This window comes from Schistocerca nitens, chromosome 9, assembly GCF_023898315.1.
Source record: "Schistocerca nitens isolate TAMUIC-IGC-003100 chromosome 9, iqSchNite1.1, whole genome shotgun sequence".
NCBI lineage: Eukaryota > Metazoa > Arthropoda > Insecta > Orthoptera > Acrididae > Schistocerca > Schistocerca nitens.
Window position 1 is genome coordinate 219,592,809 of NC_064622.1, and position 15,346 is coordinate 219,608,154.

The window sequence follows — 15,346 nt, forward strand, 5'->3', positions numbered from 1 at the left end:
TTCATACGCGTGTAGGTTCACTGCGTCCAGACCACAGAATTGTTGGTTGCAGGCGCTCACCTGACCTCCTTCTATCCAACACACGGCTGTGACTGGAACCGAGGGAGAAACAGCTTTCATTAGGAAACAGGCATCCACTCTGCCTTCCAATGAGCTCTCGCTTGTCACGGTAGCAGTTTGGTGTCAGTGGAATGCACGCTACAGCACGTCTGTCTCAGAGCTGTCCTTGAAGTAACCGATTTGTGACAGTTCTTTGCGTCACTGTGGTGCCACCTGCTGCTCGGATTGCTGCTGCAGACACATTACGATGTGCCACTGCCATACACCGGGTACGACACTGTCCTGTCTTTCTAGTGCCACCTGGCGATCTGTAGCCCGATTTTCTTGCGACCGTACATTCCCGTGGCCAATACTGCGAGCAGTACAGCTCGTGCAGTGGCTACACACCTGCCAATCCTTTCTGCGATATCGCAGAAGGAAAGTTACATCAGACTCAGATAGCTGTTGATAAAGGCGTCTTCGTCGCCTTAAAGGTGTTCTTGAGTAACATCAACTCACTACGTCCAAACTTGAAGGCAACTAGCGCTCAGGCCCGTTACATCAAGTACCAGGTGATCAAAAAGTCGGTATAAATTTGAAAACTGAATAAATCACGGAATAATGTAGATAGAGAGGTATAAATTGACACACATGCTTGGAATGATACGAGATTTTATTAGAACCAAAAAAAGTACAAAAGTTCAAAAAATGTCCTACAGATTACGCTTCATCTGATCAGAATAGCAATAATTATAGTAACAAAGCAAGACAAAGCAAAGATGATGTTCTTACAGGAAACGCTCAATATGTCCTCCATCATTCCTCACCAATAGCTGTGGTCGAGGAATAATGTAGTGAACAGCACTGTAAAGCATGTCCGGTGTTATGGTGAGGGATTGGCGTCGGATGTTGTCTTTCAGCATCCCTAGAGATGTCGGTCGCTCACGATACACTTGCGACTTCAGGGAACCCCAAAGCCAATAATCGCACGGACTGAGGTCTGGGGACCTGGGAGGCCAAGCATGACGAAATTGGCGGCTGAGCACACGATCATCACCAAACGACGCGCGCAAGAGATCTTTTACGCGTCTAGCAATACGGGGTGGAGCGCCATCCTGCATAAACATCGTACGTTCCAGTACGTGTTTATCAGCCAGGCTGGGGATGATGCGATTCTGTAACATATCGGTGTACCTCTCACCCGTCACGGTAGCAGTTACAAGACCAGAATCACGCATTTCCTCGAACAAAAAAAGGCCCGATAATGATAGATGTGGTAAATCCAAACCATACCGTGACTTTCTCGTCGTGCAATGGAGTTTCCACGACAGTTCTAGGATTTTCGGTAGCCCAAATTCTGCAGTTGTGGGCGTTGACAGACCATCGGAGCGTGAAATGAGCTTCGTCGGTCCACAACACGTTACTCAACCAATCGTCATCTTCCGCCAGCCTTTGAAACGCCCACACCGCAAATGCCCTCCGCTTCACTAAATCGTCAGGTAACAGTTAATGATTCCGATGGATTTTGTACGGATAGCATCGGAGGGTACGCCTCAGTGCCAACCAAACAGTAGTGTACGGAATGCCGCTGCGACGTGCGACTGCACGAGCGCTGACTTCCCAGTGCATACCGGTAGACGAACCCGCTACAGTCTCCATTTCTTCCTGAACTGTCTCAGCAGCATTACGCCTTGTGCTCGGTCGGCCACTACGGGGTCTATCGTCTAAACAACCCGTGGCTTCGAACTTCGAAATCATTCTCGCCACAGCTACATTTGCCAACGGACCTTTACCCGTTCGAATCCCTTTCCTATGGCGATAGGACCGTAACGCTAAACTAGCACATTCCCCATTCTGGTAATACAGCTTCACTAAAAGCTCCTTTTCAGGTAACGTCAACATGCTGCGACTGCTGGCGCATCTGATTCTCTCTCTCATTACAGCTCCTTTTATACACGATTGTCATGTGCAGTCACGACATTTTGGTGTCCAGCGCCATCTGTCGGATATTTTGTGAACTTTTATTTTTTGTTTCTAATAAAACCCTATGTCATTCCAACCATGTGTGTCAATTTTTACCTCTCTATCTACATTATTCCGTGGTTTATTAAGTTTTCAAATTTATACTGACTTTTTGATCACCCGGTATGTAAAGTATACCTGATTTGCATCCTCGTAGTGGCACTACTAGCGCCAGTCTTATACGGCTGGTGACAAATGTGATCCGACATCATTTTTCAAATGTAGAAACACAACTTTCATTTATCTCGCACAACTTTTTCTTGATGTTCCAATTTTTTTCCGGCCCCGTATAAAAACCATCAACTCCATATGACTTTATCCAACATGACTTCTCCTAAGTTCTTCTCGCAACGTAAGACTTATGTTGTACCTCGCTGGCAACGTTCCTCTCCAAGGGGAAAAAATCGGACTTGGAATATTTTTCCTTTCACACTTCGCCATGATACTACACGCCGAGACGTTACAAATCTCGATCAGCTCTTCGTTTATGGATGGTTTCACGTCCTGTGGTCAGCATTATATCAGTATATGAACAACTAAACTGGTCTACTATAGTATTCCTTCACTCTAGTCTTAGTCCACGTTCCAATTCTAGGGCAAGACTTCCTTATTTAAGAGTAGCGTTCAATAAGTAATGCAACACTTTTTCCGGAAAGCAGGATGTTATTATTCAGGATTCGTACACACCATATTATTCTCCACTCAGACCCTACTTTCCAACATAATCTCCAATTCAGATTGCCTTACGTCACCTTACTGGGAGGGCCTGAATGACGACGTGGTACCACTCTACTGGTCGATGTCTTGCTGCATCAGTAATTTCCGCATCATCCAAGTACTCAAGGGGTGCATCCTTCCTTCGGCCAAACAAATGGAAGTCGGAAGGTGGGAGATCCAGGTTGTAGGAATATTGAGGAAAAACAGTCCAATAAAGTTTTGTGAGCTCCTCTCGTGTGCACAGACTTCTGTGAGGCCTTGTCACGGAGAAGAGTGCACAGTATACTTCAGAGATGATCGTTGCACCATGAAGGAGGAGATCAATCAGAATAACCCCCTCACAGTCCTAGAAGATCGTCACCATAACTTTACCGGCCAATGGTAATGTAAGGCGACTTGAAAAAGAGAGGGAGAGTGATACGTACGTGCGTATGATAAAACCCCTTCTCTCGAAAGTTTCTCTCCTTCATACTTCCTGTATGTAAACACAGATGACGCGTCACTTATTTCACTTGTGCTTACGACTGCAGTACACGAGAGGTATCCATTTGCTTCCACCGTCCTGAGTGGAATGCATAAGTTCTAATTAATGTTCACGAACTGAGTCTCCTGCAGTTGTCTCCTACGCAGGAAACAGCACGTACGTCGTGAATCCATTATCTTGACGCTGTAATAAACTTTTAGCGAGGAACTGATATTGGATAAATAATAAATAGTCAGTAAATTTGTTTATAAGTTATACCACCTGCTTTTCTTTATTAGCAGAGCACGAGTGAGTCGTGCACGGCTCTCGTTTATCCCATTTATTGTTTGTCACCTTCTATTACGGTACAGCCACCTCGTTTTCTTATTCCATTTACTGGCGTCACTAACTTTCTGCTACTCTTGCCCGTGAGCGGTAGCAGCAGTGCGTATCGATAAGTGCACTGTCGTACCATCTCTGGAGTGACCGATAGTATTTCCGGGTCGTCGTGTGTCTGGCAGTCAGTGGGAGACGGACCACAGTGCAGTCGGGACGCAGCAGCAGTGAAGTCGGGGACGGAGCCCCGGGGAGACGCGGACAGCCAGTCCTCGCCGACCGCTGGCGACACACATGAACTGTCCGACAGAGGGAGATTGGAGCGGGTTGGTCGTTCGGTTGGTCGTCTCATCGGCCGACGTATATTTGATCCTTTCACCGTTTCCGGGCCTGGCAAGTGGTCGGTTGCCGTGGAGCAACCAGAAAGTCTCCGTGGCGCATGTCTGGCCGTGGCCGCTGGCGGCGTCCACGCGCGCTTCGAGTGTGAGGGGCTGCTCCCATTGCTATGAGGTCCGTGGCTCACCGATCCCGGACACGAAAGTTGAGTCTTTACTTAATCTACCAGCCAGCCCCAACTGTTCACTTTGTGTCGTTTGAATTTCGTTCTGGGCTGTTGGGACATTCCCGCGCGCAACAACCTGTGTTTTCAAGTTGGCGAAATTCTAGCCGCCCTCCTGTGGAGTGTAACTTTACGTGATTATTTTTGAATTGTAGTGCACCAGCTGAATCTCCTGCCTTGTGCCCGTTAACGTTCCAGTTACCTGCCCTGGCCGTTGACGTAAATTCAGGCAGTGTATTTTACTCATCGTGTTGTCGCTGTCTAGCACGGCGTGTAGTTTCACAGCTGAATGTGCAATTCATTGAGGGCACCGATACCTTCTGCGTTGTTCCATTGAAGTCACTGTTGTGTGCTGGTCGGGTGGAGCGGAAGTTATCTTGTAGGTTGGTCCGTTGACTGTCTGTCGGTTGGGTTGCCGTCGGATTGAGAATCGTTGGGCCGACTGCCTGTCTCACCTAAGCGAGCGTTAGTGTTTGAATTCCAGGCCGACCCTTGGAAACTTCTGAGCGCCGTTTGATGTGCTGCCTCTTCTTATTTGTCCTCGTTGTTTGTTTATGTATGGCTTCTAGCCGATTTTAAATTAAAGTTGTTTTGCCCTTAAGAGGTGAGATTGTTTGGGCCTTCAGCCTAATTTAGAGAAATGTTTTAAGATAAGGCCTTCGGCCTTTTGAAATTCAAATTCTTGTTTTGAGTCTTAAGTGATTGGCCTTCAGCCGGTTTTAAATGAAAATTGTTTCACCCTTGAGGCGTGAGATTGAATGGTGCATTTAGCCGGGAATTAAGTTCTACAGTTAATGTTTGGCTTACTCTGTTTTTAATGTTTTCTCTACTCTTGTAGTGTTTGTCAAATGAATAAAGCAGTATGTTCGAGTGCAACTGACATCCACTCATTTTAGCCCCTTTCCACAAATTAAACTATCTGTCCTGTCCTGCGGGTATAGCAGGGGATGCTAACGAAAACTGCACAATTATAATCCCCTTTATGTATCACATTTAATCTCCAACATTCACGTTTTCATCAAAACAAAACTGTGTAGTTGTGTAATTACTATCAAATTGTTCTCAATTACACATCAAAATAAAAAGAGATTGCTAATTAAGTCCTTAACCGATACCGCCTGAGGCAGATAACATGTCAGTCTTCCGAGACTGAGAACCGTTTCTGATCTCACAGCCGAAACACTTCGTCCGCCATCCAAGTTAGGCGTGATCCGAAGATCTCATTAGTGCTAAGTCTGCCTTTGCGTATAGCAACTGTTTACTATTCTGCTGGTAGTTAACACTTTTGAAATAATGGAATGATGGCCTGTTATTGCGAGATGCTTTTACATGAAATGCAAGTAAATGCAATGTTTATTTTTCCTAATATTAATAACTAAAAAATTTTGGCTCGCTACTTCCGAACACAGCGGTCAATCGCGGAGGAGGACCTCAATTTAGAAGGTCTTTCTCAAGACACTCGTAACTGTCACCTGTGCCTCACACCACATAACGTCATAGTCCCACTGCTGCCGTATCAACTGCTCTAAGAAGAGCTTCTTGTTCCTGAATATGATGGCTACAAAGCCAGAAATATTACAACGGATCTGAACTTTGTCATCGGAGGAGACGTGGTGTGGCGCCACTCTATTGATTGCAATTTTGATTCCGGGTCGAAGTGATGAATCCATGTTTCATCGCCTCTGACGATGTTAGATAAAAATTGTCAGAGCCTCGTACAGCGCAAGCAGTTCCGCACAAATGGGCCTTCATTGCTCGTTAGGGTCTTCTGTTAGGCACCCCAAGGAAATCAGTGTTCACACGCCTTGGAGTACCGCAACTAGTGGACGAATGTCAGCACTACCAACACTGACGTCTAGTGGAGCAGCCAGTGATCGATTGTCATCCGTCGATCACCTCGAATCAGACTGAATGTCAAGTTATACATCTTCTAGTTTCTAACCTTATTTTATTTGTCAACCAGTTTCAGCGTTTTACTACGCCATCTTCAGGCCCCTGACCAATGTGTGGGGAGATTCTACTTCCATTGTGATCAAAACAGGCGCCACCAGTACTGGTGTTAGTACATTCATGTCATTATTACTGCGAATTCTGATCATCCCCCATCACACAAGAAAGCATTTTTGCGTTCTATGTTCCACAGGTTACAAAAATTTGCACTTGACTGCGAGGCCACCGTTCAGGAAATAGAAACCATTGTACAGAGAGGGATAGCAAATGGGTTTAGAAAAACTGATAGTAGGGAAGTGGGAGAAAAATTTTTGTCACAGACTCACAAAGGGACCAGAATAAAGAATGAAGAAGTTAGCTGTGCTGCTATCACGTATGATGGCCCACCCTCTCCGAAGATTAGTAACGAATTTAAAATGCATAATGTGGTGGTGGTTTCTAATGCTATTACAAATTGGTGAAGTTCCTCCGACTCAGTACAGAACAGCTTGTTAATAAGTTTTGCAATGGAAGAGGGAGGGAGGGGGGAGGGAGGGGCTCCATAAGACCGTGTGGGGAGCTGGTGACAAGTTTTACATCGGACAGACTGGGAGGGAGTTCAGAACACGGGTATCCTAGCTATGGCAGTGCATGAAGGGCTCATTTACGTCTGTGCAGTCAGCAGCTACGTGACATCGAAAACAATTAACATATTCTTCATTATGAGAATCAAGATGTTTATTTGGATATTTTGGAAGACCCAGAAAATTTCGTAAATAAACGACGCTTCCATGACCGATTACTTAGTGAGTTGATCTATGGAACAAGAGATGGTTTCTTTCAAATTTTTTATAATTTCTTCAGTTACCATCGGAAGTAAAAATCGTGTGATCTTGGCGACCACTGTTCACATACTAAAATGAACACAGTCGTTGCTTTTGATGAGATTCGAACCTACGACTTTCCACACAGCAACTTTGTATGCTAACCATAACACTGTGTAATTGCACTGTAGAATAATGTTGTATTTGTGACTGATGCCGATTAAAATTACTCGTACTTGATAGTTGACACTTCACGAGGTGTAGCTGTTTTTCTCCAATAAGAGCGCTTAACGTCACGCCCGAACCGTTCGATTTTGCCAAAGTGCCATAAAAATTAGTTCACTTTCAATTCATTGTCCGGATTTCTTTTTTAATGAGTTCGGATCCCCAATCCTGGGTCTGATTTTTATGTTTCACGTTTCATCACACGTGTTAATCACACCAGAAACAACACACACAAACACACACACACACACACACACACACACACACACACACTTAAGAAGTACACACATTTCATACACAGCAGTAACCAAACATTACTGGGTCCTTCTGAACAAGATGCGACTCGGCGTTACAGGTACAGTTTTCATAATCACAGAGATCGGCTTACATTGCTTAAGCTTCGCACTACATTACTAAAGCTGAATTTTTGAAGGCTGTAGTTAATCGTTGAGACTGGGCGTCGCAGTCACATATGCAACGATATTTTACAGTGTAATGGCATAGCCTAGTCGTTACCGTATACATCTGATGTGTGGCAAGTCGTAAGTTCGAATCTCATCAAATACAACGACTATTTTCATTTTTCTAAATCTAGTCAAAAGACTTCTGTTATCAAACTTCCTGACTTTACAGTTTTAATCTGCCAGGAAGTTTCATATCAGCGCACACTCCGCTGCAGAGTGAAAATCTCATTCTGGACTTCTGTTATCATTTTTATTCAGATGATTGCAAAAATGGTTCAAATGGCTCTGAACACTATGGGACTCAACTGCTGTGGACATCAGTCCCCTAGAACTTAGAACTACTTAAACCTAACTAACCTAAGGACATCACACACATCCATGCCCGAGGCAGGATTCGAACCTGCGACCGTAGCAGTCGCACAGATGATTGCAGTAAACTTTTTTTTGTATTTTGCCACGTCATTTTCATTATCTTCTTGACTTTATTTACTCTTATTTTTCTGCCTATCATTATTCTTTCATTTGGAATCTGCTTATATCGTCTATAATGTGCAACCAAGTGCCAACCAGTGCCGCTCGTCTTTTGATAGCTCGGCATCCCATGTAGCCAGTGTAAGGATAATTTAAGGAAACCAATGACAGAGGTAGTTGCAATTTTCTTTTACCACTGAAATTGACATTTTGCTGCGCAAGATGGCTGTGCAAACAAACATTTTATGAAATTTTCAGTCTTGAGTTTCTTCACTTAAAACTTACGGGCTGATAGGCCACGGTCGAAGTATAAAACTCTCCCCTGACGTTTCGTCTCAGTCTAATAGCCGACGCCACGTGATGGACAGTGGCGCCCTCTGTACTGCCTATATAATCAACCCTTCCTCGAGTTCTCTTTGCAGTTCGCCGCTTTACCTCGGAGGATGTCTCCCGCAGTCGGAGACGAAACGTCACGGGAGTGTTTTATACTTCGACCGCGGCCTATCAGCCCGGAAGTGTTAAGTGAAGGCAATACCGGCAGTGAAAGCCTACACTGTATGATCGAATGCCTCTATGGCGAGAATATGTCAGCATCGGTTCGACGTTTCAAAGGAATGCGCAAGAAGAAAGTACACCTTCCTATTAAGCTGCAGGGACACTTCTACGGTTGCGAAATTTCTGAACGTTAAGAAGATGTTTCGCTAAGCTCAGGCTCATCGTATTTACAGCCGTATGGAATCTGCAGTGTAACGGGAGAGCATTCATCAGGCGCGGCAAGCACTGGTGGAAACCAGCAGTATGCTTTTTCATCTCCACTTGGTTATTAGTAATGCTATGCAGTGTGGTAACTGGTATAAGATTGACGGTCTAACATTCAAAACTATGGAAGTTAGTGCAGAAATGTCAGTAAAAAGATAGACGTTCACTAACTTACAGAAGAACATCTCGGGAGGTTCAGTTGAGGAAATTTATGTACTATCCAAATGAGGCAGCTTTGCTGTAACGCCCCAAAACGTACCCACTGAGGATATGGTAGCAAATATTAAGCCAGGTATCCGTCGGCTTCCACAGCAGTCCGCTGATGTAATTAGGATGGAAACAGATAGGGTGTTACGTGCATGCAAGCCACCTAACAGTAATTTGTCACAGGTACAAAGGAAAGCGCTGAGGGATACAAACGCAGATAAAACATTATTGTTATTACTGCAGATAAGGGTAGCGCCACCGTCGTGTTGAAGAGTGAGGACTATCGTGGAAAGATCAATGATATTTTGGTTCCCTTCAACCACAAAAAACTTCAGAAGGATCCGACTACGAAGATTATAAAAATGACCAATCGTCTGATGAGACCGTCTTAATTCTCCTCCGACGATAAGAAGCTGCTTTGTAAAACAGAAGTGTGCCCACCTAGGCTTTATGGATTACCCAAAGTGCATAAACCTGCGGTTCCGTTGAGGTGAATTGTCAGCGCTATAGGCGGTCCCACCCACGAGTTGGCTAGACACCTTGCCTCATTTCTGAAACCTTATTCTTGTAGGACTGACAGTCATATTAAAAATTCAGCTCATTTCATTGCCAAGTTAAAGGAAATGAGCGTCGGACCCTGATGATATCCTCGTCAGTCTTGATATTGTGTCGTTATGTACCGTGAGTCCGGTAAACGAAGCTATCTGATGCATAGCAGATATTTTTCCTACCAATATTGTGGCAGTATTCCGACACTGCTTCACCAAAACCTACTTTCAGTACAATAGTGACTTTGCAAGCTTCCAACTTTCAATTGTAATCACGACTTTTATAAAAAAAAATATGGCAAAGGTAATGTTAATCAGAGCACTGGGAGGAGTTGTGGTCTAAATAACAATAGATTTATGCATTCTTAATATCACCAGACAAAGAAACAAAAAAAAAAGCTAAAGAAATGACACACAAACATCTTTTTATTGGACAAACGCTTTCAATGATATGCGGTCTATGGTGATCAGCTGGGGATCAACACACGACACTAACAAGAACTAATCGCTTTACCTGACTTCATACATGTGAATCCGTGGTATGGCCCAAAAGCTACACTACTATCAAGCATCTATACTCTACTATTCCATAAAGAAAAATATGGTTCCAAAGAACAGGTTGCTGAGAAGCATATATTGTGGTCCTACGCCATAGCAGCAAATACTTTACCCTCGCGCTAGTCAGGGCGGCACACAACGTTGCGTTCGGCGACTGGAGTCATGGACGACAGGACTCTGTTATTAATGGCGCGCGCCCAACAAAAATGCAAGTACGGGGTCTCGCGTTCTGCTAATTCGGAACGCAGGGACTCCCCTATGAGCCTCAGAAACCCCAGTGGATTCCAGTGTGGAGGTGGACCTGTTTGCTGGTCTGCCAAACCAATTTGACTCCATGCAACGACGACTCAAAACAAATAAGTACACCCACACATCACTCGCTTTGTGTGTGATGATAGAAGCAGCACCTCTGACGGTTCAGATGGTGACTGACACAGACTCTAAGTGGCACACTAGCAAAGGACACAAGTCTCACCATTTAGGTAAAGACCTGCAGTTCTTTACTAGCAAAGCGCCAGTACAAGAGTGTCTTCTCTTTCTCTCAGCTTTCCTCGCCAGCTCGGTAGCTTAGTACATTTACATCTTAGACTAGTCACATTTTAGCCTAAGCCAATCACGAGCTGGAGCATGGCACTCGAAGCTGGGAGACCACCCCTTGCTCTGCATACACAGATTTGACCAATCAGTGTCTTTAAAAATTCATTGGGACAAAAGGAAAAAAGATTCAGCTACATGGCCTCTTTCTCGCATGTTTACGCTGTGTCTTTTGCTACTAGACCCACAGCCCTCCATAAAAAGATCATTATCTCCCCTGTTGCATCCATTTCGAACTTCCCAAAGAGCCGCGCGTGATTAGCCGAGCGGTCTAAGGCGCTGCAGTCATGGACTGTGAGGCTGGTCCCGGCCGAGGTTCGAGTCCTCCCTCGGGCATGGGTGTGTGTGTGTGTCCTTAGGATAATTTAGGTTAAGTAGTGTGTAAGCTTGGGAACTGATGACCTTAGCAGATAAGTCCCATAAGATTTCACACACATTTGAACATTTTCTTCCCCAAGAACGGTCATGAACTCGCTAAAATCCTTGTGCTTTCACAAATATGTTTTGTACCAGATTCTGGATGTCTGGGCGCCACGACCTGCCCCACGGAAATTCACAGAAACACACAGTTGTCTCATCGGCTTCCTGCCTAACAAGGGCCCAACTGCTTTATTGCCGGTCATCAATGCTCTGCCCACAGCAGCAGCGACTCCCTTGGGAACTTGTTTATTTAAAAGATGAGACTGGATATGTACGGTCGACTTTCATGAAGAATGACTATCCTAGTAAGGAAATAGATCGAGACTTCACTCTAGGCAGAGAATCAGGAGCAACGATGAACAACAACTGCCCAACAGCAAAGTTTTTCTTCCGTTCATTGGTAAAGTGTTAAGCAAGTTTGGGACGCGGTCTAACGCACTGCTTTCTGGGCGGGAAGGCTTGCCGCTCCCCGGCACAAATCCGCTCTGCAGATTAGTGTTGAGGTCCGGTGTGCTGGCCAGCCGGTGGATGGTTTTTACTGCGATTTTCCATTTGCCTCAGCGAAGGCGGGTTCATTCCACTTATTCCGCCTCTGTTACACTGTGTCGGCGACTGCTGTGCAAACACTGTCTCCACGTATGCATACACCATCATTACTCTACCACAGAAACATCATGGTTACACTCGTCTGGAATGAGACGTTCCCAGAGGGGTCCACTTGGAGCCGAAGCACGTAATAACCCTAGGTTCGGTGTGGGGCGACGGTGGTGTGATTGGACTGCTGTAGCCTGTTGTCGGGTTGTGGACCACTGCGTGCTATAGCAGGGACGAAGCCTCCCCATCGTTTCTAGGTCCGCAGTTCGATACAATACAATACAATGGGTTGGAAACTATTTTTAGACCCACCAGGAAAATAAAGGAATATTTACAATTGGCAGAAGATGCACGACATCCTTTGGCTACACCAGGGATATATAACATCCCTTGTAGTTGGGAAAGTTTTATATCGGTACCACAAAGAGAAGTGTGAACACCTGTGTGGTTGAGCATTAGAGGAATTGCCACCTGGGTCACACGGATAAATGGGCCATAGCAGAACATGTTTACCAGGAAGTTAATCATAAAATAAAATTCAACGAGACGAGTGTCATATCTAAAACCTCGCATTATTATATGTGCGTGTATAGAGAGGCTATCAACAATTTTAACAGGAAAAAGGAACGTGTTAAACTTGATTAAATTTGAATGTCAGCATTGCACCGGAAACGTGACGATGGATTACTTTCAATCGAGAACGTAGGCATTACCAGAGACAGTCTCATAGCCGACACCACGTGCTGGACAGTGGCGCCCTCTGCACAGCCTATATAATCAGCGCTTCCTCGATCTCTCTTTGCATTTCGCCACTTTTCCTCGAAGGATGTCTCCCGCAGTCGGAAACGAAACGTCAGGGAAGAGTTTTATACATCAGCCACGGCATATCAGTCCGGAATTTTTAAGTGAAGACAATACTTGCCTTGAAAGTCGACACTGTATGATCAGTCTTGAGTATGCTCGTAGACATCGACCTTAAGCGCCATGAGCAAAGTTACCGTGATTTTAGTTCGGCCGCAGATTGCCAGTCGTCGTTTTCTCGGCTACATGGCCCGTCACGAAGTTGTGGTTAGGTTAGGACATGAGTTTAAATTCAGGGTTACAAAACGCACCATCTGCTATACTTCAGTCAGTGGTCACTTAACATCAAATGTCGACAGGGCATCTCCCATTTCCGTCATATCTCGCTGCAGACACTTCCAGTTTTGCTCTCCGTTACACGTTAACAGCAGCTGTGAAGCGACCCGCCTTGTTAGTGTGTCGTCTATAACCGAACGGCAGCCAGCAGAATAAGTGCAGCACTCTAGAGGCAAGTGACAATCGTAGACTTTTTTTTCCATCTCAGAGAAGCACTTGTAACCTACTTCCAGGCTACTACAGGCGTATGATGGAAAAACTTTTTTGGTGAAAATACCTTACTCTTCCTTTTTTTATGGTCGGAAATCCAAATATGATACTTGAAAAACTGTATCACCCACCAGTTCTTCACATTTTACAGTTAAATTTATCAAATTAAGTGATTTTTTAAAGACTTTAATAGCTTTTATATGGTTAAAATAATTCAAAAGGAGGTGTAATGAATGTAGATGACGTTGGTAGCACTGCTAAAAAACATTTGCTGACAAAAAAGGTCGACTCTATTTTTGTGTTAACGGGTGGTGTTTTGTTTACTGTCAACTTAACCTCACTTTCCCGTTTCCTTCTCATGTGCTCAGTATAATGTCTAATTGTGGTTGTAAAAACTCTGTTGACAGTTTTTGTTACATTTATGGTGAATTTATGATTAAAAAATACCAAAGAAACATTACAGACTTCGTGAAAAAGGTTTATGTAGCATACTTTGGACCTAAACTTGGTGATCAAGATAAATCTTGGGCGCCGCATAAGGTATTTTGTGTGTGTTGAAGATCTGAGAAAATGGTCCAAAAAAGGAGAAAAAAGCCTTTAGATTTGCTGTTATTAGGATATGGAGGGAGCCAAGATGGTTCAAATGGCTCTGAGCACTATGGGACTCAACTGCTGTGGTCATAAGTCCCCTAGAACTTAGAACTACTTAAACCTAACTAACCTAAGGACAGCACACAACACCCAGCCAACACGAGGCAGAGAAAATCCCTGACCCCGCCGGGAATCGAACCCGGGAACCCGGGCGTGGGAAGCGAGAACGCTACCGCACGACCACGAGATGCGGGCGGAGGGAGCCAAGACATTATTCTGATGATTGCTACTTTTGTAGTGTTGATATTACTGGTCATAATTCGAAAAACAAGAAAGTAATAAACTACCCTAACCTTCCGTCAGCCATCCGACCAGTAGGGTATGGTGTAGATCTGACGGTTCCAGAACCACCAGGTGATTTAAATTCTATTCTAACAGAAGTATTTTCCGATGTACAATCTGATTTACATGAACCAGATGATGATGAATTCTATTGTAATACAGAAAGTCTAGAGCCCAAATTGTTTACTCAGACTGAGCTAAAGGATTTGGTTAAGGATCTAGGCTTAACGAAAGAAAAAGCTGAATTGCTTGGCTCTAGATCAAAAGAAAAGAACTTATTGGCAGTTGGAACGAGCATATTCATGTATAGAAAGAGAGAGCAGCAATTTTCCTTCAACAAGAAGGTGATTTAGTGTACTACACACACATTCCTGGTCTGATGAATGAATTTGGTATTGAATACAAAAGGGAAGACTGGAGGGTGTTTATTGATTCATCCAAAACTAGTTTAAAGGCTGTTTTATAACACAATGGTAACATGTATGCATCTATACCTGTTGAACATTCTGTACATATGAAAGAAAGCTATGGAAACGTAGAAATAGGGCAAAATAAAAGGCTATTCTGCTCATCGTTGGATGATATGTGGCGATCTAAAATTAACATGCATGCTCCATGGTCAGCAAGGTGGCTTTACCAAATGTCCATGTTCCTTGTTTGAATGGGACAGTAGGGCTAGGGATCAAGACTGGTGCAGAAAGATCTGGCCTGTGAGGGGTCATTAAAACCTGGTGAGAAGAACATTCTACACAAAAACCTTGTAGATCCAAAAAACGTACTCCTATCACCTCTACATATAAAGTTAGGCCTAATGAAACGTTTGTAAAGGCTTTGCCTAAAGATGGACCATCTTTTAAGTATCTCTGCCAAACGTTTCCACATATTTAAGAAGCTAAACTAAAAGAAGGCGTCTTTGTCGGACCTGACATTAGAAAATTGATGTTTGATGTTAGCTTTGAATCCACAATGACTAAAAGAAGGCGTCTTTGTCGGACCTGACATTAGAAAATTGATGTTAACTTCGAATCCACAATGACCTTAAATGAGAAAGAAGCATGGGTATCATTCAAGCAAGTCGTTACAAAGTTCTTAGGGCATGAAAAAGTCCCAGAATATGTTTCTATTATAGCTGCAATGTTAAAGAAGTTTAAAACTTTAGGATGTTTAATGAGCCTGAGAGTTCAATTTTTGAACAGTCACCTTGATTAGTTCCCGGACTATATGGGAGATGTTTGGTAAGAAGCAAGGAGATCGTTTTCACCAGGACATTAAAGTGATGGAAAACCGCTTCCAATGCCGCTGGAACACTAACATGATGGTCGACTATTGTTGGTCAC